Source organism: Eupeodes corollae, chromosome 2 (assembly GCF_945859685.1).
Source record: "Eupeodes corollae chromosome 2, idEupCoro1.1, whole genome shotgun sequence".
Lineage (NCBI taxonomy): Eukaryota > Metazoa > Arthropoda > Insecta > Diptera > Syrphidae > Eupeodes > Eupeodes corollae.
Window position 1 is genome coordinate 78584652 of NC_079148.1, and position 25279 is coordinate 78609930.

The following is a 25279-nucleotide window of genomic DNA, read 5'->3' on the forward strand; positions in this document are numbered from 1 at the left end:
AGGAGATTGGAACTGATGCTAGAAAATATTTTGATCTTAAAGGAGTCAACAAAACTTCTAGAGAGAAAATTGTTTGGTTCTAGAATTTTAGAAAAAAGGTGCATTATTATGCAAATTATGTACTTAAATTTCTCTGAAATTAAAATAAAAACAAATTAAGGTAAAAAAATAAGTTGGAAAGAAACTTATGTGTGGCAGTCACAAATTACACATTTCAGAATCTCTTTTCCTTTCAGTTTTCAAGAGATTCAAAGCTTTTATATTATTAGATATGAAACGTGCATTATGTTTTTCAATTAATTATTAGTTTAAAAAAAAGTGTCACTTTTTTTCGGACATTTATATGCTAGAACTTGCTTATTTCTTCAAAAAAGTATGTTTCAAATTTTATTAATATATTTTAAGATTTGAAAATGTACCTGCAAAATGAGTTTTTCTCAAAAATTTAAATCCTACTTTATTTTCTAGATTAACTTTATTTTTTTTTTTGATCAATTTGATCATCGACTAAAACTTGCAGAGAAGATTATTAAAATCGAAAATCCATTAGTTCTTAAGAAAATTTAAAAAACAAAATATCACTTTTATAAAGATAAGGAGCACCCTTCTGGAGAAATACCAAAATACTTTTTTTTTTTTAAAGAAAGGAGCCAAGTTCTAAAACACCTCTTCGTTCATTTTTAAAAAGGTTCGAATTTTCGATGTTTAACCAAAAAATATGTACGGATACTGCTGTTATTTTTCGTATTATATAAATGGAATAAAACGCCTCACGCTAATAGGCCGAAAAGCTTGTCTTTTAATCGACAAAATGGTTTGAGCTGTAGGGTCCTGGACAGATAGACAGACGCCATGTTGGGATTTATTTCAAGAACTTCTAAGTCATTCGAAGATCCTTATACTTTAAAAACTCTTTTTATATTCCTTTTTAGTCCTTTACTTGAATATTGTTGCATAATATGGAATCCCTAGATTTACAAAATTTGCTTTACGAAAGCTTTATAATTTTTCAAATATGCCACTTTTTGAGACCAGATGACCTTTAATTGACTTAAAACCTTTAGTATCTAGAAGAAAATTGTATTCAGTTTTATATGTATGTATGTTACATCTCGGAATTTGGGTTCGAGAAATGGTAATTTTCTACATGTTACTTTTCATAGCACAAATTAATTATGCGAAACATAATTCAATAACTGCTTCCTGTATTGCTTTTAACGAATTTGAGTTTGTAATTGATTTTAATAGAAATAGTAAGATGTATTGAATTTATTGTAACACTATGTTTTTACCACTGTCAATTTATAAATATAATGTTTGATTTTAATGTAGTCTCCATAAAGTATTGTAACTTGAAAGACGAATAAATAAATAAACTCGCGGCATCAAAATTAAGTTTTTTTTTCAAATCAAGCTTTCGTCTATACCTTAGTGTTTGATTTTACAAACAAATTGTGGTTAAAACTATAACCAGCTCCATTACTCCATATTCCTCAATAACACAGATATCAGTTTTAATTAAATTCCACACGAGAATAATAATAATTTATATTTTCCGTATAATTTTTAAATATTATAATCAGCAAAATATACTAAGTATTTTTAATTACTCTTGTATGCATAAGTGCACTAGGTTACATGTTTTCAATTTTCAATTAAAATATAGATATTTTGGTAGTTCCACTTAAATTACTCAGTTCTGAGAAAAATAAGTTTCTGGACGGTTCATATTTCTATATTACTAGATATTAAAATGAATTGGTTCAAAATTGTAGTATTTTTTACAACAGTGATTTTTGCAATGGTATATTTTGTATTTTTATTAATTTTTGTTTGAAAAAAAACTAATAATAGCATTTTAATTTTTCAAGGGAACTTCATCGTCGTCAGCTGAATCCATGACCGAATGCTCCCCACTCAATTTTCTAAACGGTGGACAGCTTGAACTTGAAATAACACTTCCTTACTTTGGAACTATTCCCTACAAATATGGTTGGTAATCAAATAATATAAAAATCTATACTTTAAATAAATAATATGGATTAATATCAACAAATTAGTCTTAACTTGTTCTGAAATTTGGTACTCCGATAATGATTTTAAATGTATTTTGAGCTATGAAAGATTCGCGTTGTTGAAAATGTTAAAATATTTTGAAATGATTTTACAACCTATAACACTACAATCAATATTTAGAGAATTCCAGAACTAAGAATATGAATATGGAAATTGACATCCACTATAGTCATTAGCTTAAGAAAATTAAATCATGCTCATATATTACAGTTATATCTGCTCCATAAACCAATTTAAAATAACATATCCGTTGAAGAAATATAGCATCCAACATGAATAATCAGATTTAAAAATAAAATTTTAAGGAACTTTTTTCTTATGACATCGCATGTAGAAATGCGTTCTTAAAGAAATTCGTCTGGGTGGTCTGTTTTGACAGCATAATTTGTTCAGGCACGAATAAAATCAAAAGGATGTGTAGCTTTTCACTTTATTTCATTCATTATTTGTGCATATGTATGTGTGTAGTTGTTAGCCTTTGGTTTTAATTCAAAAAACATGCTGTCATTACATTAAGTACTTCCGATTGCAGGGGCGTACATATCTTGTATGGGGGTAAGTTATAGCTACAATAATACAATGTACATCATTTTTGTATGCTCAATTCGATTTGATCGAAAATTATTTGTGTACATATGTTTGTATCTTATTCTTATTTAAAAGTAAAAAAGAGACAGGAAAGTTGAGAGACATTTTGAATTATGTAAGTAACTTTTAAATTTTCTAAAGAAAGTAAACAAAATGTAATTCTATTGATTTCTTCAAAGCTTGGAGTCTTATAACATTTTTCCCGTCGGTGAGCAGGCTCCAATTTTTTAAGTAAAGTGGGAAAATGCTGCGTTCACTTTTGCAAAAAATTAGTGATTTGTATTACTGATAAATTAGAATACTCAATTTCGGAAACTTGACGGTGAACCATATTTAAAGCTTAGAAGAAAGAGATTAAATACCCTGTTTTGAATATGGAAACTACCTAACGATCCACAAAAAGTAACGACTACGAAAACTTTGTTGAACTCCCTTGATCCTAAAAAAGTGAGAGATTAAAGATAGAAGGGCGACCAAACTATACTAGCATACTTAAGGATGGGCCTCACATTATGTGATATTAAGTTTGATTTAAAAATATATCAGTGTTTTTTTCTTTGCATTGCTTTGAGGTGCATTACAGCTAGCTGCAGATTTACGTTTATTGTGAAAGGCCATTTCAAATATCGGTTACAAATGCTAGTTGTATACTATTATTAGGATTTGGTGACTGGTCTTCTCAAAGGATTAAGTGAAGCCAGAGATTATGACATCACCTATGAGATTCTTTTCAAAAGCTGTATGTGTTTTAGAAGGAAATAGGGTAGCATAATTGGTGGTGAACCTATTCTTTAAGAAACCTTGTTGAAATGGGCAACTTATGAATTTATAATGAAAGTAGAGAGGAGACCCTGTATGCATTCTACCTCATAGGATAACAAGGGTGCAGAGAGAAGCACATATCGTGTGGTTAAACAAAAAAAAAACAAGAATAGCTAATATGTTCAGCCTATAAATCTCCGATTCATTTACTCTGATAAAAATTCCTCAGCAACCACCATATAATTAGTAGAGAGTTTTAAGTATCTTGGAAGTGATTTTTCTAGAAAAGATGGAACCAAACAAGATCAAACGTCAAATCAGTACTCTTTAGGAGACCGAAAATGGCGTGGAGAAAAACAGTCCAAGAGGATTTGTTGAGATTTGAGAAGAACTTAAGGAAGCCAAACACATTTCGCCGAAGACCGCACAAAATGACACATATGAGTAGTTGATACCCTATGTCCCGCTAGTTATCATTCACGGAGTTAATAGGTCTGAGGACCTTGGTAATTAAGTTATGGGGTTGGAAGCCTTTGAAGAAATAAAAGCTGCTTTAAACAGCTGACACACGTTTCGTGTTTTTTGTTTTTTCACTGTCAAACATCTTCAGTTTGGTCTATAATTTAACCATGAATCGCCTTACAAACGAACAACGTTATTGAATTTTATTATCAAAATGCGTGCTCTGTTAAATTTAGCGCGCGTTTCTTCCATTTTATGGCAGGTTAAGTAAATATGGTCAGGGTAGATACATAAGCAGAATAGTCGATTCTGGAGTGAATATCAGCCAGGAGCATTGCAAGAGCTACCAATGCATCTAGAAAAAGTCACAGTTTTCGTGCGGTTTATTGTAGCATCATTGGGACGTACTTCTTCAAAGATGATGCGAACCGTAATGTAACTGTGAATGGTGAGCGCTACCGTGAGATGATATCCAACTTTTTTTGCAACTTGGCTTTGCATGACGTGTGTTTTCAACAATACGGTTCGACATTCCACACAGCACGCGCAGTAATGGACGCTCGGGACCGGTCAATTGGTCAATTGACGTATTGGAAGACAACATTGAAGGATTTATTCGTGAGATCCCGGCCGAAATGTTGAAAAGAGTATACCAAAATTGGACTAAGCGGATGGACCATATGAGGCGCAGTCAATGTTACCATTTGCTGTAATAATCTTCAAAGATTAAATAATATGGACCGTATTATGGATTCAAATATTTCATGATTTCATGCATTTTTTTGAATTGTATGTGCTTTTTTTAACTTTCCTATAGCTTTTAAAAAATCAACCTTTACCTTGGTTTGAAATAGTAGAAAAATCAGTTTAATTGGAAAACAGTTCAAAATAAGAATAAATAAGTAAAAATAAAAAATAAAAATGTAAGAAAACCATATGAACCAAGTTGCCTATTTTAACCGTAGTTTGAGTTAGTTTTGCTCCAAACAACACTTTCCCGGTAAAATTAATAAAACTCATTCTTATTAAACTATTTTCATTTAAATTGGATAGCTTTAAAAATTAATACGACTACGGGCCTGTCAGATTCTCCAAATGATATGTACACACTCAATTATATTTCCTTTCACGAACCAAAACCATGTAGTATATACGCTTTTTTTAACAAATGTACCAAATATACTTTCCGTACGAGTGTATAGAGTGCAGCTAAAGCACTTGGAACTAAAATAAATATGTAATTTATGTTTTAACCATTTCAAACAGCAGCCAAGAAGATGGCAAAAAGGCAAAAATAACAAAAACAAAAATAATACTAATCTAATTGGCAGAGTTATGAAAATGTATTTTTATATATGCACTTACATACATATGTATATGTATAAATATAGGTAGGTACATACTTTTACAAAAATAAAAACACAGAACTCTGGATCTTTTTTTGGATTCAACGAGGATCCAGTGACAAAATCCAATTAGAGCAAAATGCCTCTCTGATGATGGTATGCAATTCACTCGACCATTAAATTAGCACTTGTCGTCAACGCCACCATCATACCTACCAGAAAAAGGAAGGAAATATGAAACTTTATTTTTTTTTTTTGCTTTTCCGTAAACCTACTAACTAAGCGAACATGTTTTAAAAGTTTCCATGAAATTCACTTTTAACCCCACACATACCCATATGTCGGTACATATACATAAGTATTTGCATATGATATCGTATAGATGTACTATATTTGTTTTGAAAGAAAAAATGAACAGGCATTTTAATTTGACCTGAATAAATTTGAAATTTTATCTGAAAGGCAATTTTATCACGGCATTCGAAAGGAACTTCTTTGATCGCATGCTAACAATATTTAAATCACTAAAAGTCTAATAGTGTCAGCATATATGGGAAAACAATATTATATAGCTTTAATGGTTATAACGAGTAAATGGAAATGTCAACCTACAATTCTTGCATTAACTGGATAGAGGCTATAGTCAAAAACGACCTTGGCTATAAAACAGCTACTTTCTACGTACACAGAAGTTTTCTACTAGTGACATCTATACTTGTATAATTCAGGTGAACTTAATTGAGTACAAAGGGATGCATCATTTTTTATTAATTCAAGCACTTTGGAAATATTCATTCTTAATGCCAGTCCATAAGAAAAGTTTTACAAACCTAGTTGCGATTTATCGTCCTATTCAATTCAATTCAATTATTCTTCTGTTATAAGTGATACGGGTTTGTGAAAAAAAAATTACGATTCCTAATTTATTACAATGCTCCCCTTTTGTTTCAATGTGTTCGAAACACTCTTTCAAGTCGATTGCATTTTTACTGACTTCAGTAAAGAATTTGACAAATTAAGTCATGAAATTCTTATGTAAAATTGGACTTATCGACCGTTTCGTGGATTTCGTCATACTGTAAGGATATATGTTATAGCGCCATGTTCAGAAGTAACTCTTCACTTCAATTGAAAGCCAATTCTCGCATACCTCAGGGGAGTCAACTTAGTCATTAAAACTAGCTTAAGAAGAAAATTATGATCAAGAACTATCTTAGCAGATCGAACTATGGTGCTAACAGTTTCATTAATCAATTAATCAGTAAATTAAACACTCGTTGACTGCAAAAATGTCAATCTTAAATTTTCTAGCTTTAAAATAAATTTGTATCCCATAAGAAGTTGAAATTTTGTTATTTTAAGTTTGGATTAAAGTAAACTTAAACTTATAGTTAGGATTTAATATATTTAGTAAATATAAAATATAACAAACAAATTGTAATAAATTTTCTAAATCTCAAAAATTAAAAGATGTTAGTTCTTGGGTCTTTGGTTCAATCCCTGCCTGTGTCACCTTACTTTTTTCACAGGTACTGCATCTTGCGAGGAACTGACAAATCCTCCATGAGTAATTCTTGTCATTAAAAAGTGCTTTCTCAAATTAGCCGTGTGGATTCGAAAATAAATTGTGGGACCCCTGCATTCCTGACAACATTACTCGCATATAGTCTTAGTCTTAGTCTTAGTCTTAGTCTTAGTCTTAGTCTTAGTCTTAGTCTTAGTCTTAGTCTTAGTCTTAGTCTTAGTCTTAGTCTTAGTCTTAGTCTTAGTCTTAGTCTTAGTCTTAGTCTTAGTCTTAGTCTTAGTCTTAGTCTTAGTCTTAGTCTTAGTCTTAGTCTTAGTCTTAGTCTTAGTCTTAGTCTTAGTCTTAGTCTTAGTCTTAGTCTTAGTCTTAGTCTTAGTCTTAGTCTTAGTCTTAGTCTTAGTCTTAGTCTTAGTCTTAGTCTTAGTCTTAGTCTTAGTCTTAGTCTTAGTCTTAGTCTTAGTCTTAGTCTTAGTCTTAGTCTTAGTCTTAGTCTTAGTCTTAGTCTTAGTCTTAGTCTTAGTCTTAGTCTTAGTCTTAGTCTTAGTCTTAGTCTTAGTCTTAGTCTTAGTCTTAGTCTTAGTCTTAGTCTTAGTCTTAGTCTTAGTCTTAGTCTTAGTCTTAGTCTTAGTCTTAGTCTTAGTCTTAGTCTTAGTCTTAGTCTTAGTCTTAGTCTTAGTCTTAGTCTTAGTCTTAGTCTTAGTCTTAGTCTTAGTCTTAGTCTTAGTCTTAGTCTTAGTCTTAGTCTTAGTCTTAGTCTTAGTCTTAGTCTTAGTCTTAGTCTTAGTCTTAGTCTTAGTCTTAGTCTTAGTCTTAGTCTTAGTCTTAGTCTTAGTCTTAGTCTTAGTCTTAGTCTTAGTCTTAGTCTTAGTCTTAGTCTTAGTCTTAGTCTTAGTCTTAGTCTTAGTCTTAGTCTTAGTCTTAGTCTTAGTCTTAGTCTTAGTCTTAGTCTTAGTCTTAGTCTTAGTCTTAGTCTTAGTCTTAGTCTTAGTCTTAGTCTTAGTCTTAGTCTTAGTCTTAGTCTTAGTCTTAGTCTTAGTCTTAGTCTTAGTCTTAGTCTTAGTCTTAGTCTTAGTCTTAGTCTTAGTCTTAGTCTTAGTCTTAGTCTTAGTCTTAGTCTTAGTCTTAGTCTTAGTCTTAGTCTTAGTCTTAGTCTTAGTCTTAGTCTTAGTCTTAGTCTTAGTCTTAGTCTTAGTCTTAGTCTTAGTCTTAGTCTTAGTCTTAGTCTTAGTCTTAGTCTTAGTCTTAGTCTTAGTCTTAGTCTTAGTCTTAGTCTTAGTCTTAGTCTTAGTCTTAGTCTTAGTCTTAGTCTTAGTCTTAGTCTTAGTCTTAGTCTTAGTCTTAGTCTTAGTCTTAGTCTTAGTCTTAGTCTTAGTCTTAGTCTTAGTCTTAGTCTTAGTCTTAGTCTTAGTCTTAGTCTTAGTCTTAGTCTTAGTCTTAGTCTTAGTCTTAGTCTTAGTCTTAGTCTTAGTCTTAGTCTTAGTCTTAGTCTTAGTCTTAGTCTTAGTCTTAGTCTTAGTCTTAGTCTTAGTCTTAGTCTTAGTCTTAGTCTTAGTCTTAGTCTTAGTCTTAGTCTTAGTCTTAGTCTTAGTCTTAGTCTTAGTCTTAGTCTTAGTCTTAGTCTTAGTCTTAGTCTTAGTCTTAGTCTTAGTCTTAGTCTTAGTCTTAGTCTTAGTCTTAGTCTTAGTCTTAGTCTTAGTCTTAGTCTTAGTCTTAGTCTTAGTCTTAGTCTTAGTCTTAGTCTTAGTCTTAGTCTTAGTCTTAGTCTTAGTCTTAGTCTTAGTCTTAGTCTTAGTCTTAGTCTTAGTCTTAGTCTTAGTCTTAGTCTTAGTCTTAGTCTTAGTCTTAGTCTTAGTCTTAGTCTTAGTCTTAGTCTTAGTCTTAGTCTTAGTCTTAGTCTTAGTCTTAGTCTTAGTCTTAGTCTTAGTCTTAGTCTTAGTCTTAGTCTTAGTCTTAGTCTTAGTCTTAGTCTTAGTCTTAGTCTTAGTCTTAGTCTTAGTCTTAGTCTTAGTCTTAGTCTTAGTCTTAGTCTTAGTCTTAGTCTTAGTCTTAGTCTTAGTCTTAGTCTTAGTCTTAGTCTTAGTCTTAGTCTTAGTCTTAGTCTTAGTCTTAGTCTTAGTCTTAGTCTTAGTCTTAGTCTTAGTCTTAGTCTTAGTCTTATTCTTAGTCTTAGTCTTAGTCTTAGTCTTAGTCTTAGTCTTAGTCTAAGTCTTAGTCTTAGTCTTAGTCTTAGTCTTAGTCTTAGTCTTAGTCTTAGTCTTAGTCTTAGTCTTAGTCTTAGTCTTAGTCTTAGTCTTAGTCTTAGTCTTAGTCTTAGTCTTAGTCTTAGTCTTAGTCTTAGTCTTAGTCTTAGTCTTAGTCTTAGTCTTAGTCTTAGTCTTAGTCTTAGTCTTAGTCTTAGTCTTAGTCTTAGTCTAAGTCTTAGTCTTAGTCTTAGTCTTAGTCTTAGTCTTAGTCTTAGTCTTAGTCTTAGTCTTAGTCTTAGTCTTAGTCTTAGTCTTAGTCTTATTTAAGTCTCAAAAAGGTTAAACATTTCCCTCTAGTAACTATTAGTTTATTTTTTTACCATCGGTTTCTTAAATATTTATCCTGCTATTCGAACAAGGATAAAATGATATTATTAAAATCACTTTACTGGCAACACTTACATATGTACGAGGTAAGCATACATAAATTAATTCTATAAGGCAACATTTTTATATTCTTTAAAAATTGCTATAACTTCAATATTTTAGATAACTTAAGAAATATTCATTGAAAAGTAAATCTTAAATGCAATCTTTATGAAGAGTTCTTAAATAAGGTCACATGATAAAGCTTCAACTTCAATAAAATTGAAAATTCAAGTCATCTTTTAACTGCAATCATGATTTATAATCGAAATAAAACCCCTCAAGCACATGGACCGTTGGCGTTGCAAGAACGAAACAAAAACGAAAAAAGCTTCTCGTGTTGTCTTCACTATGTTACTATATTATGTAGACACATGCACGTATAGTAAGTCTTTTCTAGTTGAAATGTTTTTGTCGATTTTTTGGAACAAACGACATTTATAATATCTTCATCATATTTATACTTTTTTATTTTTAATCCCATAACAGTCTTTATATTTTTCACTACCACCAATAGCGACATCCTTAACCTTTAACCAAGCAAAGCCTTACGTAAAGGGATATTGAGACTACTAGTATCCTTAATTTATAGTATAACCTAACCAAACCAAAACCAGTAGCGAATTATAACAAAAGGTTTGAACATTTTTATTCAAAAAGCAAGTAGGTAAGTACAGCTTTTCCTATATTTTGTGATTATAAGTGGCAATTGCTTTTTTTGCTTTTTCATGTGTGCTAGCTAGAAGCTATGAGACCCATCTGTCCCGTGGATTTCCCCAATGAACCAAAGGTATCTGTACACATGCCCTCATCATCATCAGATGTACCTCCTTTTTATATATACATATTCGAGAAAAGAACTTTAAGAGTGCATCAGCGAAAGTTCCCTTAGTCTCTATGCAATTCCCACCATCCTGTTTTGAAATAGAGAAGGTAAAAACATATAACACAAATCTATAGGTATACAGTCTTATAGCCTAGCCAACTCTTGGTGCAGCCGTGGCATCGGGACCGGCATCAGCATCGGACCTGGTTGTGACTGTTGCTAGCGGCATTCGCAGCAGCAGCAACTGAAGAGGGAAGCTGCTTCATTTGCATTTCGTATTCTATTAGCTCCCCAGTGCACCCATCGCGAACCACATGACTTTGTTCAGCACGAACGCGATATTCACCCTTGACAGGGATGTGACTTCTTTAGCATCTTCAGGTTCTTTTTCTTCTGTTTGTTATTTTTGTTAACATTTCCCAGTTCTTTAACTACTCTTCTAGGTAGCTGTATGCAAACCTCTGGACTAAGTACTATGGTCCAATATGAACTTTTGATTGAACAAATTGTATAATACCGTAGTATCGAAGCATAACAAGACAGTTGATTATAAAAGACTTCTCAGATTTAAAATCAATATATAGTGAACTTTGTTTTTAATTAATATACATATGTCCATAATGTGTATGAAACAAAGATGTCAGCAATATCAGTCAAATAAACTATGTAATTTATCACTGAATTATAAATTTTGCTTTCAATTACAAAGGCTTTTTATATTAGCCATGTCATTTCTTGGCATAAGATAAGAAGAATAGGAAGACCCGCTAGAAAAAATGGAACTATACAAAGGACTGAACTTTTACATTTTAAATTGATCAAAAATCAAAACACTTTTGAATAATTATAAATATGTTAATGAGGTGACGCAACAGCTCGGAGAGAATCAGAGCCTAGTGACTTCATATTTTGACGATTCCTATGTGAGAGTAATGTCAGGGATGGAGGGGACCTACAATTCGTATGAAGAATCCGAAAGGCTGAGAGAGAAGGCACTTTCAGCACTCGCTAGAGAAATTAACTCTCAACAAAGTTAAGTTTGCACAGGCAGGGATGGAACCCAATACCTCTGGGACGGCAGTCCTACGCACTAGAAATTATGGAAAATTTTGTGCTGTTTGAATTGCTTTAGTCTTGTAAACTGGACTCGTCTACCTTTCGAATTAGGCATTCCACAAACAAAAATTATGTCTTTAAGCTTCTAGAATTCAGTTTTTACAAGAACTCCTTAAAATGCTTGGAATTTTGATTGAAAAACTATCTGCAGTGATAAGTTCCATATTTACCTGGTAGGCGGCCTTAATGGTCACATTTTTGCCTTGGAAAATCCAAGACTGAAAAACCCTTCCATCTTTAAAGTGAAAGTGTTTGGTGAGGATTTTAAAATGGCAATGTAACTATGCACAATTTCAAAAATGTGTTGAACGGTGTTATGTGTTTTGAGGTTAAGAAATTTGTAAATACTTTAGGATTTATTCATATTGACGGTTATGTTGGAGTGATGGTAGTTCGCATCATGAATATGTTCAAATCCCGTTTTTTTTTGAGTGAAACTAAAAACGAAACAAAAAGGAACGGCCATAGCTTAAAACAAAATTGTGTACTATTGATGATGTTTAATGTTCAAAAAATCGTTGCTCATTGGTATTCTCTCAACATTTGCTGTCTTTTGTCCTACTATACGCTATTGTACCATCGTGCCATCAGTGCCATCAACCACATTATATTCTATATTACATTTCGTTCGGGTAGATTTCCAAAGATACCCAAGTTTCTCGTCCTCAAACAGGTTAAGTTAGATAAGTGCTAAAAATGAAAGAGAGATTTCATAAGACTTCCCCTCTGCGCCTTATGCAATATCTGCGTACTATGTAGTCTTAAATTTTGCCCTAAAACATCAACACCCTCTCCACTTGAATTATTATTGTTATACGAATGCATCGCGAAAAGTTAAATTTTCCCTATGTTGGGTATGGAAACTGAATCTGAATCTGGATGGTTGATGACAATGACGACGGGTATGTAGATAATAATGACGTTCAAAGAGCTAAGCAAAGGATAACTAATAAATACCTACATATGTGTTCATGTTCCTATACTCACGTTCTATGTGAACGATATAAGCCAATGGCTTATATCTTTTTATTGGAACTAAGAGCATCGAGGGGACATAATGCAATATATACTCTTGTATATGGATATAGGACGAAAAATAAAGAAGATTTTCCCTCAAAGGAAAGATGAATCTTCCTTTGAAAATCAAAGACTCAGACGAGGAGGAGAAGAAGAAAAGAAGATATATTTAGTACCCATAGTATTTAAAAATACTACATTAAACCAAAAGGAAGAAAAAAACAAAAAGGGATTTACAAAGCGCTATACCATCATCATCGTAGTCGTGTCGTTTTTATACGTTGCTCGTCGTCGTCGTCGTCGTCATCGTCATCGTCGTCGGCCATCAGTCGTTGGTAGGTTGCAAGCTGCAAGCGCTGGCGGCAAATGAAGACGACACGATGACGTCGAAAGGGAAAGCCACTTAACATGCCTTAATTGGCTCTGTTGCCTTTCAACTTATTCAACAACTGATGGCTCTGGATCTGGATGTGCGCCTTCGCCTTGTATCTGTTTTTCTCTATATAGTTTCATTTATTTGCATTTCTACATTAAGTTTTTTGTTTAACGATTTCTTTGAGTAACTTTGTACATGCATATGTATGTATTTACTCGTACTCGTAGAGGTAAAGAGTCTAGAAACGTGCAATTAAACATATAAAGGATGGATGAGTTGATTCCAAAAAGACTGATTGTGACTTTTGACTCTCTATACGGCACTCCCAAACGAGATACACCACAGATACTGAATTGTATATTCCTATTCAAAGTATTTTCAAAATATTTTTTAATTGTTATTAATTAGTCGGCAAATCTATTGAATACCAAAACTGTGATGTCCATTTTTATATACGATGCTAAAAAACTATTCTGCTATTTTGGTTTCAAAATATATTGTTTTAGTTAAATGAAGGATTAGTTTGAAAAAGTGCAAATTAATGCTATAGCTCATGCAACTAAGTAATGGAAAATCAACTGTTTGAAATAACGCTCAAAAAACGGTTTGTTGACTCAAAAGGTCATCAATTAATGCTGAGATTTTATTGTTTCTAGTAGTGTTATCAAAAAATGTGCACTGGGCGTATACTCAATTTTTGTTTGTTACTATGTTATTGATGGTCATGAGTTTTCCTAGCACATTTGCTGTGGACGTTTCGTTACTTAGTGAGTAGCTTTATTATGAACATGAAAGAGAAAGATAACGTTTGACAAGCTAGTAAGTATACCAATAAATGAGAATAATTTGAAATTGTGAGAATTATTTTAAATTAAATTGTATGTAAAATACAAAAGATGTGGATAAATACATTTTATGTCTTACTTGAGTAAGATAAGGTTACCAAACTTACATACTTAAGGTGGCGCTACAGTCCTGTGTGAACTAGGGCCTCACCCAACAAACTTCTCCATCTAGCTCGGTCCCTAGCTAGATGTCTCCAGTTTCGCGCTCCAAGTTGGGTGAGGTCACCTTCCACTTGTGCGCGCCACCTGATCCGCGGTCTTAATCTACTGCGCTGTCCTGTGGGTGCGGATTCGAAGACTTTCCGCGCCGGAGCATTGGTTTCCATGCGCTCTACGTGACCCAGCCATCTTAGTCGTTGGACTTTTACTCTTCTGGCTAAGCCTATGTCGCTGTACAGCCCGTACAGTTCGTCGTTCCATCTTCTCCTCCACTCCCCTTCGATGCATACGGGACCGTAGATCACACGAAGAACTTTTCTCTCGAAGCGACCCAAGGTGCTTTCATCCGCTTTTGTCATGGTTCATGCTTCTGCACCGTATAGCAGGACGGGGATGATAAGGGTCTTATATAGCAACACTTTGGTACCTCGAGAGAGGACTTTACCACTCAATTGCTTTCTTAGTCCAAAGAAACAGCGGTTAGCAAGAGTTATTCTGCGTTTGATCTCAGCGCTGGTGTTGTTTTCTGCGTTTACAGCGGAGCCTAGGTAGACGAAGTCCTTGACTACCTCAAAGTTACGTCTGTCGATTGTGACGTTTTGACCAAAACGTCGGTGTTGTATGTCCTTTCTAGACGACAGCATGTACTTTGTTTTGCCCTCATTAACCGTTAAACCCATTTTTGCCGCCTCTGCCTCAATACTCACAAAAGCCCCATTGACATCACGCTGAGTTCTTCCGATTATGTCAATGTCATCAGCATATGCCAGTAATTGGACAGACTTTTGAAAGATAGTGCCTCTAGTGTTGACTTGTGAGCTCTGCACTATTCTTTCAAGCACGATGTTAAAAAAATCGCATGACAGGGCATCACCTTGACTAAAACCTTTTTTGACATCAAAAGGTTCTGTTAAGTTGTTTCCAACCTTTATGGAGCAGCGTGAATTCTCCATGGTCATACTGCACAGACGGATGAGTTTGGCAGGGATGCCAAAACTAGACATGGCTCGTCCCTGTAGATGCTGCCATATGCGGCCTTGAAATCGATGAAAAAATGGTGGGTGTCGATTTGGTGTTCTTGAGTTTTTTCCAGGATCTGCCGTAATGTGAATATTTGATCAACTGTGGACTTTCCTGGTCTATAACCACACTGATAAGGACCTATCAGTTTGTTGACGATGGGCTTTTGACGTTCACATATTACGGCAGAGAAGATTTTATAGGCGATGTTAAGTAGACTTATTCCTCTATAGTTGGTGCAGTCTAGAGGGTCTCCTTTTTTCAGGATCGGGCAAACAATACTGAGGTTCCATTCATCCGGCATGTTTTCTTCCTACCATATCTTACAGATAAGTTGGTGCACGCACCTAACCATCTTATCCCCAGCTGCTTTAAAGAGCTCGGCATTCAAGCCATCTGCTCCAGCGGCTTTATTAGACTTCAACATAATTATTGCAATCTTTGCTTCGTATAAGTCGGGAGGACGGGATTGTTGGCTTTCGTCGTCTATATCGAATGGGTCATCCTGCCTGACAGCGGAATTCAGTTCTTCATCGCCGTTATACAGTCTGCAGAAGTGGTCCAAAAGGGATATTTAAAACAAATGAGTATTTTTCTTGCAATAAGAAAATATTTCCACACGGTATTACAGCTGTATACAATACTCGAAAAATTAGTTTTCAATATTTTCAATTTTTAAATTTTTTCTATAATATAATAATTCTATAACATAATTCTGTATTAAATTTGAGTAGTTCTTTTATTAAAATTTTAGTACTAGCCTTCTTATCTTTAATTTCAAAATATTTAAATTTAATTTCAATATTCTACAATCTAACCCGATCCTTATTTAAACCTTACTTCAACCTAGAACTTATTACAAATAAACTATAGTTGACTTAAAATACAATACCTACTCTGATTGCATTTTAATAATAAATATTGAAAATAATATCATTATATTATTATGATCAAGCAGAATGAAGAAAGAAATAAGTCAGTGCAAAATATTTCAATGTCAAAAACAAAGACATTATGTAGGAACAATTTTCATTGCAATAAAAGTACAAAAATGTATCGTTTATAATTTAAAAAAAAAATGGTAAATATACTCATACATACATATACTATGTTTCGTTTTTGGAATTATTATAAAACATACAAAATAAAAATAGTTGGTTAACACAATTGGCTATAATTTGTTCACAGTGGGTTAATTTTCTTAAGAAAATTTCAGAAGTTTTTATTCAATGGCGCTCATCAATAAGAATCAGCTATTTATTTTACCTACCAAAGATTCAATGTGACTCACTTTGAACAAACAAACTCTTTTCAGTTTAAATTAACTTCGAAGTTGCTTATTTGTTAGGTCAAAATCAAACACTGGCTAACGTTGTTTTTTTTTTGTAAGTCTGGAAAATACCTTTAAAATAACATAGATTTCATCTAATTTCAAGCCCACTTCTATTTTACAAAACTGTCAAAGAAGTTGAGAAAACGCTGTAAGATGGGTTTTATTTAATATATTAATTCATGTTCGAATGGCAACCGAAGCTCTATATCTTTTTTTTCGGACAAAATTATTAAATACAAAATAGGCTAGGATGCGACCCACACTGATAATTTCCCTTCCCTTCTGTCGATTTGTTTTACTTAAAAGGTTTATAGGTTTTCGTATTTTGTAAAAAAAGTTATCAGTTAAATTATACTAAAAAAAATTAAAATTTCAAACAATATTTTGCATATAATAAATAAATAAATTAGGTAAAGCAACAGTCCATAAAGAACCAGGGCGTGTGAGTAATGTTTTCAGAGATGGAAGGGACCTACAGTTTATATGCCGAATCCGAACGACAAGAATTATTCTTGGAGGATTTGTCAATTCCTTGCAAGAGGCAGTACCCGTGAAAAATTTTAGGTTGCAAATCCAGGGATTGAACCCAAGACCCCTTGCAAGACAGTCTAACGCACTAGCCATCACGATACGGGTTCTATTTTTCAAATAATAAAAGAGTTTAATTTCAAAATCTTTTTTAGTTAAAGAGATTTTATTTGAAAACTAATTTGTACTAATATAAGTAGCTTTTATTTCCAATATAAACAAATGAAAATTGAATGAATGGAAATAATTCGAAGCCAATGTTTTTTATTATTCACGATATATCGAGAACCGAACATCAGTTTTTACCAATTTTGTTTACTATTTATTGTAGATTTTAATTTTTTATAAAAAAAAATCGACTACTAGATTTTTATAATAATTATAACTGAATATTGAAAACAATAGTTTTAATAAAAAAAAATTAATTTGAAAAATATATTTTTACCAAATTTTATAAATTTTTTTTTAGGTTTTTAGTTTTTTAAGAAAAACTGTCAGTTTATTATTTCTCAAAATGTTACTGAATGTTGACAAATGGTTATCTTTTTTAAAAGATGAAATTAGTTTTAAGCCAATATCTCAAATTTTTGCAAGGATATTTAAGTAGAAATCAATATTTACGAACTTTTATTATTTTTTTAGGTTTTTAATTTTTTTTAAAAGATAGTCAATTATATTTTTCTCAAAATTTTACTGAACGTTGAAAACAATATTTTTTATAAATTTAAATAAGTTGAAACCATAATCTCAAATTTTTGAAAGGATATTTCATTTGAAATTAAAATTTTAACAACTTTGAGTAATGTTTTTTTTAGGTTTTTATTTTTTATAACAAAAACTGTCAATTCGATTTTTCTCAAAATTTGACGTTATAACAAAAACGTTATTCTTCGTTGCACAAAATTGTTTTCGTGATAAAACCCTTTTTTATTCGTAAAATGTTCGAGGTGACAAATTTGATTTTTCAGTTTGTTTGATTTATAAAAAAATCGTTAATTGGATTTTAGATAAAATATACTTGTTTGGTCAGTTACAATATATAACATAAAATTAAATTCAAGTCTCTAGCATCATTTGTTCGTAATATATTTTGGGTTAGCTAAAATGTTTACCTTTTGTTAAACTGCTATGGTAAAAAAACACTCACGCAATGTTTTTGAGAGCCCTTTCTACATCTTTCTGACCTATTATCTGTACGAGCAAATATATTTTGGTTCTTGAGCTATAAACGACGAAACAAACCTCGCTACGTACGAACGTATGTACACACGGAAATCTTTCCAAAAATCTTTTATTTTGACTCTAGGGACCTTGAAACGTCGAGAAATGTCAAAATTTTCAATTCGACAATTAGAAAACAAATAAAATGTAACTCCATTTTTATAAGTACTAAAAACAAATTATTTTTGCAACAAGTTTGAAATAAGCTTTTAGTATTATTGTCTTGCGGGAACTCCTAAAAATCAATTTATATGTACCAAGGCAAAGTATTTTTGCAGTCGTTGATTTTCTTCAATACTGTGCTCAAAAACGATCTCTTAAATCTAAACAAATTTATAGAATAAGTAATTGCTCACATTGAATTAGAAATAAAGGACGAATTTTAAAGAAAAACAGATTATTTCCACCTGATCAATAATATACGAAAGCTGATAGTTCTATTGTTAATTCCTTCATATTTAAACAAAATTTGTAGTGAGAACTTTGTTTATAAATCCGTGGCCTGTTTAGTTAGGAAAATAGTCAGAAGTCATATTGTGCTAAGAATATGGTGGTCGCGCAACGATTTTGGTCATGTTCATGTCATGTGAAATGTGGGATGGTTTTTGCCAACGATTTAGATTTTATTAATAAAAAAGTTTTGACTGGAGTCTTCCACTAGCTGATCAGTGATGTTAATGTTCATCTTTGTTAGTGCATGGTCGTCAATTCTTTCGACGACGACGACCCTTTTAAACAATGTGTACCAGTCATGAACTCTTGCTTTCAATATACCTGTTTAAGGTTTCAGAAGTAAACATCATTTCGAATACAAAATTTAATAGATTGCTTTACAAGTTAGTTTTTTTAAGTTTTAAAAAAAAAACATTAAAAACAAAAACATAAATACATATATTTAAGTGTATTTTGAAAAGAGTCAAAGCAAATTCAAATTTTCCTGTATTTTTTTCCATATTTTGTTGGCCGATATTTGTTCTAATATACAATTTTTTTTATTTAAGTGGCATTTAAATCTTTCAAAATGATGTGTTGAAAATTATATATTATATACCAAATTTTCAAAAATGAATTGAGTTCAAACATTTAAACATTCCTTTTCTCATTTTGTTTTGAAATAAGGATCAATCTACAATCAACATGTATTCTAAGACCCTATTGATGAAAAAGCAATATTTTCCCATTTAAAAAACACTCTTCCCATCAATTTAAAGTGTGTCATGTGTAGGTACTTCTTATTTCTACACTTTCATCTATATATACATAGTATAGGCACATACGAATACCCCTGAATCATCCCATCGAGATCAATGTAATGCAAGAAAAATTCCTTGCCCCATAACACGCACATTATGTTAGTGCTTCTAGCCCATTACAGGAAAGCCTGATTTGAACAGAACTTTTTGAATTCTATTTTGCCACCTTCAATATTCCTTAGGCCATTACCACGATACCACATAATATAGTATTGAAAGTATACCCGCACCCAACAAAACTTCTATCTCAAGACCAACCAACCAACCAACCGACCGACCAAAGCAACTGCAACACCATCATCAAGAGAGTATAAGAGTAAAACCTAAAGCATTAAGTGGTAAGCTGTTGTTTTATCGTAGCCCCCTTTGATATATGAACACCCTTCCGTGCACATACAATATATCAACTGACATAAAATACAAGCACCTTCGACTCAGATATCAGTTGCCATTAATCTTCAAGAACCACTCGCATTTCGCTCGAATTCGATTGAATCCACATTAACTTGGTCTGTCTGTTTTTCCGTTCGACGTCGTCGTTGTCGTCATCGACGTAGTCGCGTCGGTGCGTCTGTTTGTTCGTCGGTCGTAAGCATGGCCATAGTCATCGTCTGCTTTCATCTGTACACTCTGAATATAGAATGCAGTGCAGTCCATATAACAATGAGTATGTGTACTTAAAATTTGTAGTAAATCTCTGCACGTCACTGGAAAGTTTTACCCACATCATGTGTGGAAGATGGAACCACTATATTGCCAACCTACGTCGTTGAAGAGCTATACTTTAGTACTGAAGCCAATGTGTGGTTTAAGGATGTTTATCTACTTTAAGGTATTGTAGGAATTCCGAAAGGACAGGTCTCATGCGATGCAGAAAGATAGTAGCAACCAATTGTACTTGTACTGCTCGCATTTTATTTGAACACCCATAGTTTGTTTCTAAGATCCACGAATCATTTAAGTTCAAAAACGGTTTGGCAGATAAAAACTGTAATAACTCATTTTATTCTTATTTTTTTCAAAACTGTAAACTGGTATTTCTTTTGTTAGTTTAAATTTCTTAGCCTGATTCTTTTTTCTAATTTCTCATTACTTATAAATTGGGTGGCGCAATAGTCCGTTGTGAACTAAGGCCTAGTGACTTACAACTCTCAACCATTCCTGTGTGCGAGTACTGTTGTCAGGAACGGAAGGGACCTACAATTTTAGGCCGAATCCGAACGGCTGGTTTGAGAAAGCACTTTTTCATGACAAGAATTACTCTTGAAGGATTTGTCAATTCCTCGCAAGCGGCAGTGCCCGCGAAAATTAAATTTTTTTAATTAAGGTGGTACAGGCAGGGATTGAAACAAAGACCCCTTGCATGACAGTCCAACGCACTAACCATCATGCCACGGGTACTACATTACTCATTACTTATTTACAGAAAATTGGGTTAAATCACTCCAAATTTATAATTGTCAGTCAGGCTTTTAAGCCATGTCAAATGAATTCTTGCACACAAATTGATACTCTGTTATACAAAGTAGGTGCACCTCTAGCCTTTAACTTGGCAGGTGGAAGTTGTTTGAATTAATTCTTGAAAATTAAGAACTCAAGTTGGCAACATTGTACCCATTTCGTTTAAACCATCATATTCACTATCTGGGTTTGGTTCAGTTCAGTTCAGTTCAGTTTAGGTGGAAGGTGAATACTAAAACTCATCCCATCCAATCCTTTTCATACACTTTATACTATATCAGGCTTTCTAGGCGAACAACGAAGTTCAACTTTGGCCTATGTAATGGGGAATGCTTATTCTTGACTGTATCGTCCTCGTGCCTTAACATCGTGCCAGGTCATCTTCATGGTGTGTGAGTGTTAAGTACTTTTTGATTCCAAGTGCAAACTTGTTGAGTGATGGGTGGTGAAGCTGGTGGCTAAAGCTTTGAATTTGCAGAGTACAGCTGATGCTGGTATAGTGAGGTACGAGATGAGTAGAGTAGGTATATTGGAAGTGTATGTTGATTCAGTCTCTTCATCTTCTTTGGTTTGCTGCACACAACTTGGCAGGTTAGACGCATTGTGCAGAGAAGATAAATATACATATACAAAATATTTATATGTATATGTGTAAAAATGTACAAAATATGCTATATCAGGAGGTAGTTTATTTGATGATTCATGAATCAGGAAAGGCATATCTTTCTCTAGTACGATGCCTGATGTGCTGTGCATTGGGCTTGTCAACAACAGGATATGAATGTATATGCTTGAATTGTTGGCACAATAGTAATTGGATCAAATGACTTTTGTTGAAAGATCCAATTGACTATTCAAAAATACTAAAAGAAATAATTTCTAAACTTATCATGAAAGCAAACTGACAAGCAACACGTAGAAATGTTGGAAGCAACTTCAATGTAGGCATTAAAATATAATGATTTTAAATTAAACAAGTAGCTTATCCAAAATATAGTAAACCCAGTAGTATTATAACAAATCGCCTTGCAAAGGCAAAAAACAAGGATAACGAAAATAAGTTATAAGCTTAAAAATTAGTTTTTAGATCTGTCTACCTTTCTTCAATTCAGTGTTTTATCTTTAAAAATGGGTAACAAAAAAATTGATAGCACTGTAAGACTTTATTAAATAGATGCTGAATATGATACATTAGAAATTGCTTATGAACCCATCCTAAGTCTAAAACTGACCGCTTAATCATTATTTCATTAAATACTATTTATACACATATTTTATATATAAGTGCGTACCATTAGATACGTTTTATAAACATTTAATTCAAAAATTAACGATAGATTGGTACACCAGGGCTTATACTCACTTTTTAACTTCCCATAGGAAGTTATTGGAATCAATCCGATTTTCGTCGAATTGAAAATTTTGACATTAATCGTCATTTAAAGGTTGCTAGAGTCAAAATAAAAGATTTTTAGAGATATGCCTGTGCGTGCGTGTGTACGTCCGACTTCAAATACATTTTTTTGTATAGATAATATTTCAGAAAGATGCAGAAACGACTCTCAAAAAAATTGAGTGGGTTGTTATTTTTTAACAAAGCAATTTAAAAAATTTCAAAATTTTGCCTAACCCAAAATATCTCACGGACCAATACCCCTAGCGACTTGAATTAAATTTTATATTATAACATGATACCAAACAAATATATTTTTGTAAAAAAAATTCAACTCACTGTTTTTTCTATAAATCAAAAAATATTTGTTGCATTGACAATTTTACAAACAAAAATGATTTTATCTCCAACACAATTTTGTGCAGCGATGAATAACGTTTTTGACATGTGGTAACATTTTAAGAAAAATCGAACTGACATTTTTTTATAAAAATAAAAACCTAGAAAAAACATTACTCAAAAGTTGATAAAAATTGATTTTCGACTCAAATATCTTTTCAAAGCTTTAAGATATTGGCTTGAAACTAATTTTATCTTTTTAACACTTACAAAACATAACTAAAAGTTGGTAAAAATTACTTTCGACTTAAATAAATTAATTAATGAAAATAAATCCTATTCCCAGATTGTAAAAAATGTGCGGAAGAATGAGGAAACTTCTATAAAAGAAATGCTGGAACTCATCCTGAAAAGGATTGACCAACAAGATTTAAACATAAAACAGCTAAGCGAAGAAGTCGCTCTTAAAAAACAATGATGGACAGAACACTCAAAATCGCAACATGGAATGCAAACGGTCTCTTACAGCATGTATCAGAACTAAACATCTTTTTAGACATAGAGCATATAGACATTTGTTTGGTGTCCGAAACCCACCTCGCTATTGAACAAAATCTTAATAATAAATTACCAAACTATACATGTTATCACGCTCCGCACCCAGCTGACAAAGCTAGGGGAGGATCAGCAATACTTATAAAAAAGTGCTTAACACACTTTGAAGAACCAAAGTTTACTAAAGAAAACATGCAAGTAACAACAATTAGTATTGGTATAAAAAAGAAAGAATTCAAAATAGCAGCTATATACTGCCCTCCGAGGCGCTCTCCAACTGAAGAAGACTATGCAGAACTCCTACATTTGTTAGGACATAACTTCCTTGTTGGTGGCGACTTCAATGCTAAACACACCCAATGGGGATCTAGGCTCATAACAACAAAAGGTAAACGGCTATACCAAGCAGGCCGAAAATACAACTGCGAATTTTATTCTTCTGGTTCGCCAACATATTGGCCATCTGATACTAACAAAATACCAGACCTTATAGACTTTTTCGTAGTTAAAGGTATTAAACGAAATCATATAAGTGTCGAAGGTAATTATGATTTATCATCAGATCATACTCCAGTAATTTTATCACTGAGCGAAACAGAAATAATAGAAAAAAGTAATCCCAAGCTCGTGAATAACAGAACAAACTGGAACGAATTCAGAGACAAACTTGAAAATTTTATAAACCTAAGATCCCCTATGCAAACAATTGAACAAATTGATCATGAAGTAGAACAATTTATTGCTGATGTGCAACAGGCTGCAGAAGAAAGTACTCCAACTATTTCGAATGCGAGAGAAAAAGAAATAAAATATCCTATCGAAATAAAGGAGTTGATATTGGAAAAAAGAAGAGCTAGAAGAAAATGGCAATCCACGAGATTCCCAGATGATAAGGTAGTTTTTAACCGTCTTAACAACGAATTAAAAAAAAGAATCTGTGAGTTTAAAAATGATTCACTAAGTAGATTCCTGAAAAGTCTGACGACGGATGCTTCTACAGAATACTCCTTATGGAAAGCAACTAAGCGTCTAAAAAGACCTCAGACACAAAACCCGCCGATAAAATCTCAAGATGGTAAATGGATCGGAAACCCGAAACAAAAGGCTGATCTCTTTGCTGAACATCTCGCGAATGTTTTCAAGCCATTCCCAGCAAGCACAGCTACAGATCCCTTACAGTTTGTTGACAGAAACGACGAATGTGAAATACCTTTTGTCACGCTCAAAGAAGTAAGAAGCATGTGTCAACATAAGCTGTCAAACAAAAAATCACCAGGGTACGATCTTATAACTGCTCAGGTTCTGAAAGAAATGCCTCTTATAGCCTTCAAGAAACTCCAATTTATAATAAACGCATGCCTTAAACTAAGATATGTGCCACATCATTGGAAAATTGCGGAAGTCATTGTTATACCTAAACAAGGTAAGCCACCAACAGAAGTTACATCTTACAGACCAATATCGCTTATACCAATCATGGCAAAAGTTTTTGAAAAACTGCTACTTAAAAGGCTTAACAAAATAATTGAAGAAAGAAGACTAATTCCGAGCCATCAGTTTGGATTTAGAAATAAACATTCCACGATAGACCAAGTGCATCGAATTACGGATGTTGTGGAAAAGGCACTTGAAGAAAAACAAGTATGCTCGTCTGTATTCTTAGATGTTGCTCTAGCTTTTGACAAGGTTTGGCACTTGGGACTTGAGTACAAACTGCATAGGGACTTCCCCAGGCAGTACTACGAAATACTGAAATCCTACATTACGAACCGACTCTTTAGAGTACGGTACGACCAAAATTACTCGGAACTTAAGAAAATTGAAGCCGGTGTACCACAAGGAAGTGTCCTAGGACCAACCCTGTATCTGTTATATACAAGGGATATTCCAGTGGACATCAACGCTATCATGGCCACCTTTGCTGATGATACTGCAATATTGGTGCCAGATAAATCCGTTACGAAGGCTACACAAAAATTGCAAAATGCAGTCGATAAAGTTAGTTATTGGACGCACAAATGGCGTATCAAATTAAACGAAACAAAATCGACGCATATAAACTTTACAAACAAAAACATAAACAATGTTCCAATTTTTATAAACAGTACAGAAGTACCTTACTCCAATACCGCCAAATACCTTGGAATGAATTTGGATGCAAAGCTTAAATGGAAAGAACACATCAAAAAGAAAAGAGAAGAACTAAACTTGAAGTACAGAAAAATGTACTGGTTAATAGGAAAGAACTCTGACCTATCTATCCAGAACAAACTAATGTTATATAAGCAAGTATTGAAACCCGTTTGGACATATGGCATCCAACTATGGGGCTGTACAAAGAAAACAAATGCTGAACCCATCCAAAAATTCCAAAGCAAGGTCCTTCGTGGAATAATAAATGCCCCTTGGTATATAAGAAATAGCGATCTACATCGTGACCTTCAAATTGAAATGGTTACAGAAGTGGTT

At 33.1% G+C, this 25279-nt stretch overlaps 1 protein-coding gene and 2 long non-coding RNA genes across 3 annotated transcripts in view; 2 read left to right on the forward strand and 1 right to left on the reverse strand.

Annotated features, from left to right (window-relative positions):
* The window catches only part of LOC129947669 (rho guanine nucleotide exchange factor 10-like protein), a 290921-nt gene that overhangs the window by 215356 nt on the left and 50286 nt on the right, over nt 1-25279 (reverse strand). The gene's annotated exons all lie outside the window — the stretch shown is intronic.
* LOC129947671 (uncharacterized) lies at nt 1057-2059 on the forward strand. Its single transcript, XR_008781744.1, has 2 exons — nt 1057-1804; nt 1872-2059. It is a non-coding gene; the product is annotated as an uncharacterized LOC129947671 (long non-coding RNA).
* LOC129947672 (uncharacterized) lies at nt 9452-10702 on the forward strand. Its single transcript, XR_008781745.1, has 4 exons — nt 9452-10035; nt 10108-10301; nt 10366-10575; nt 10638-10702. It is a non-coding gene; the product is annotated as an uncharacterized LOC129947672 (long non-coding RNA).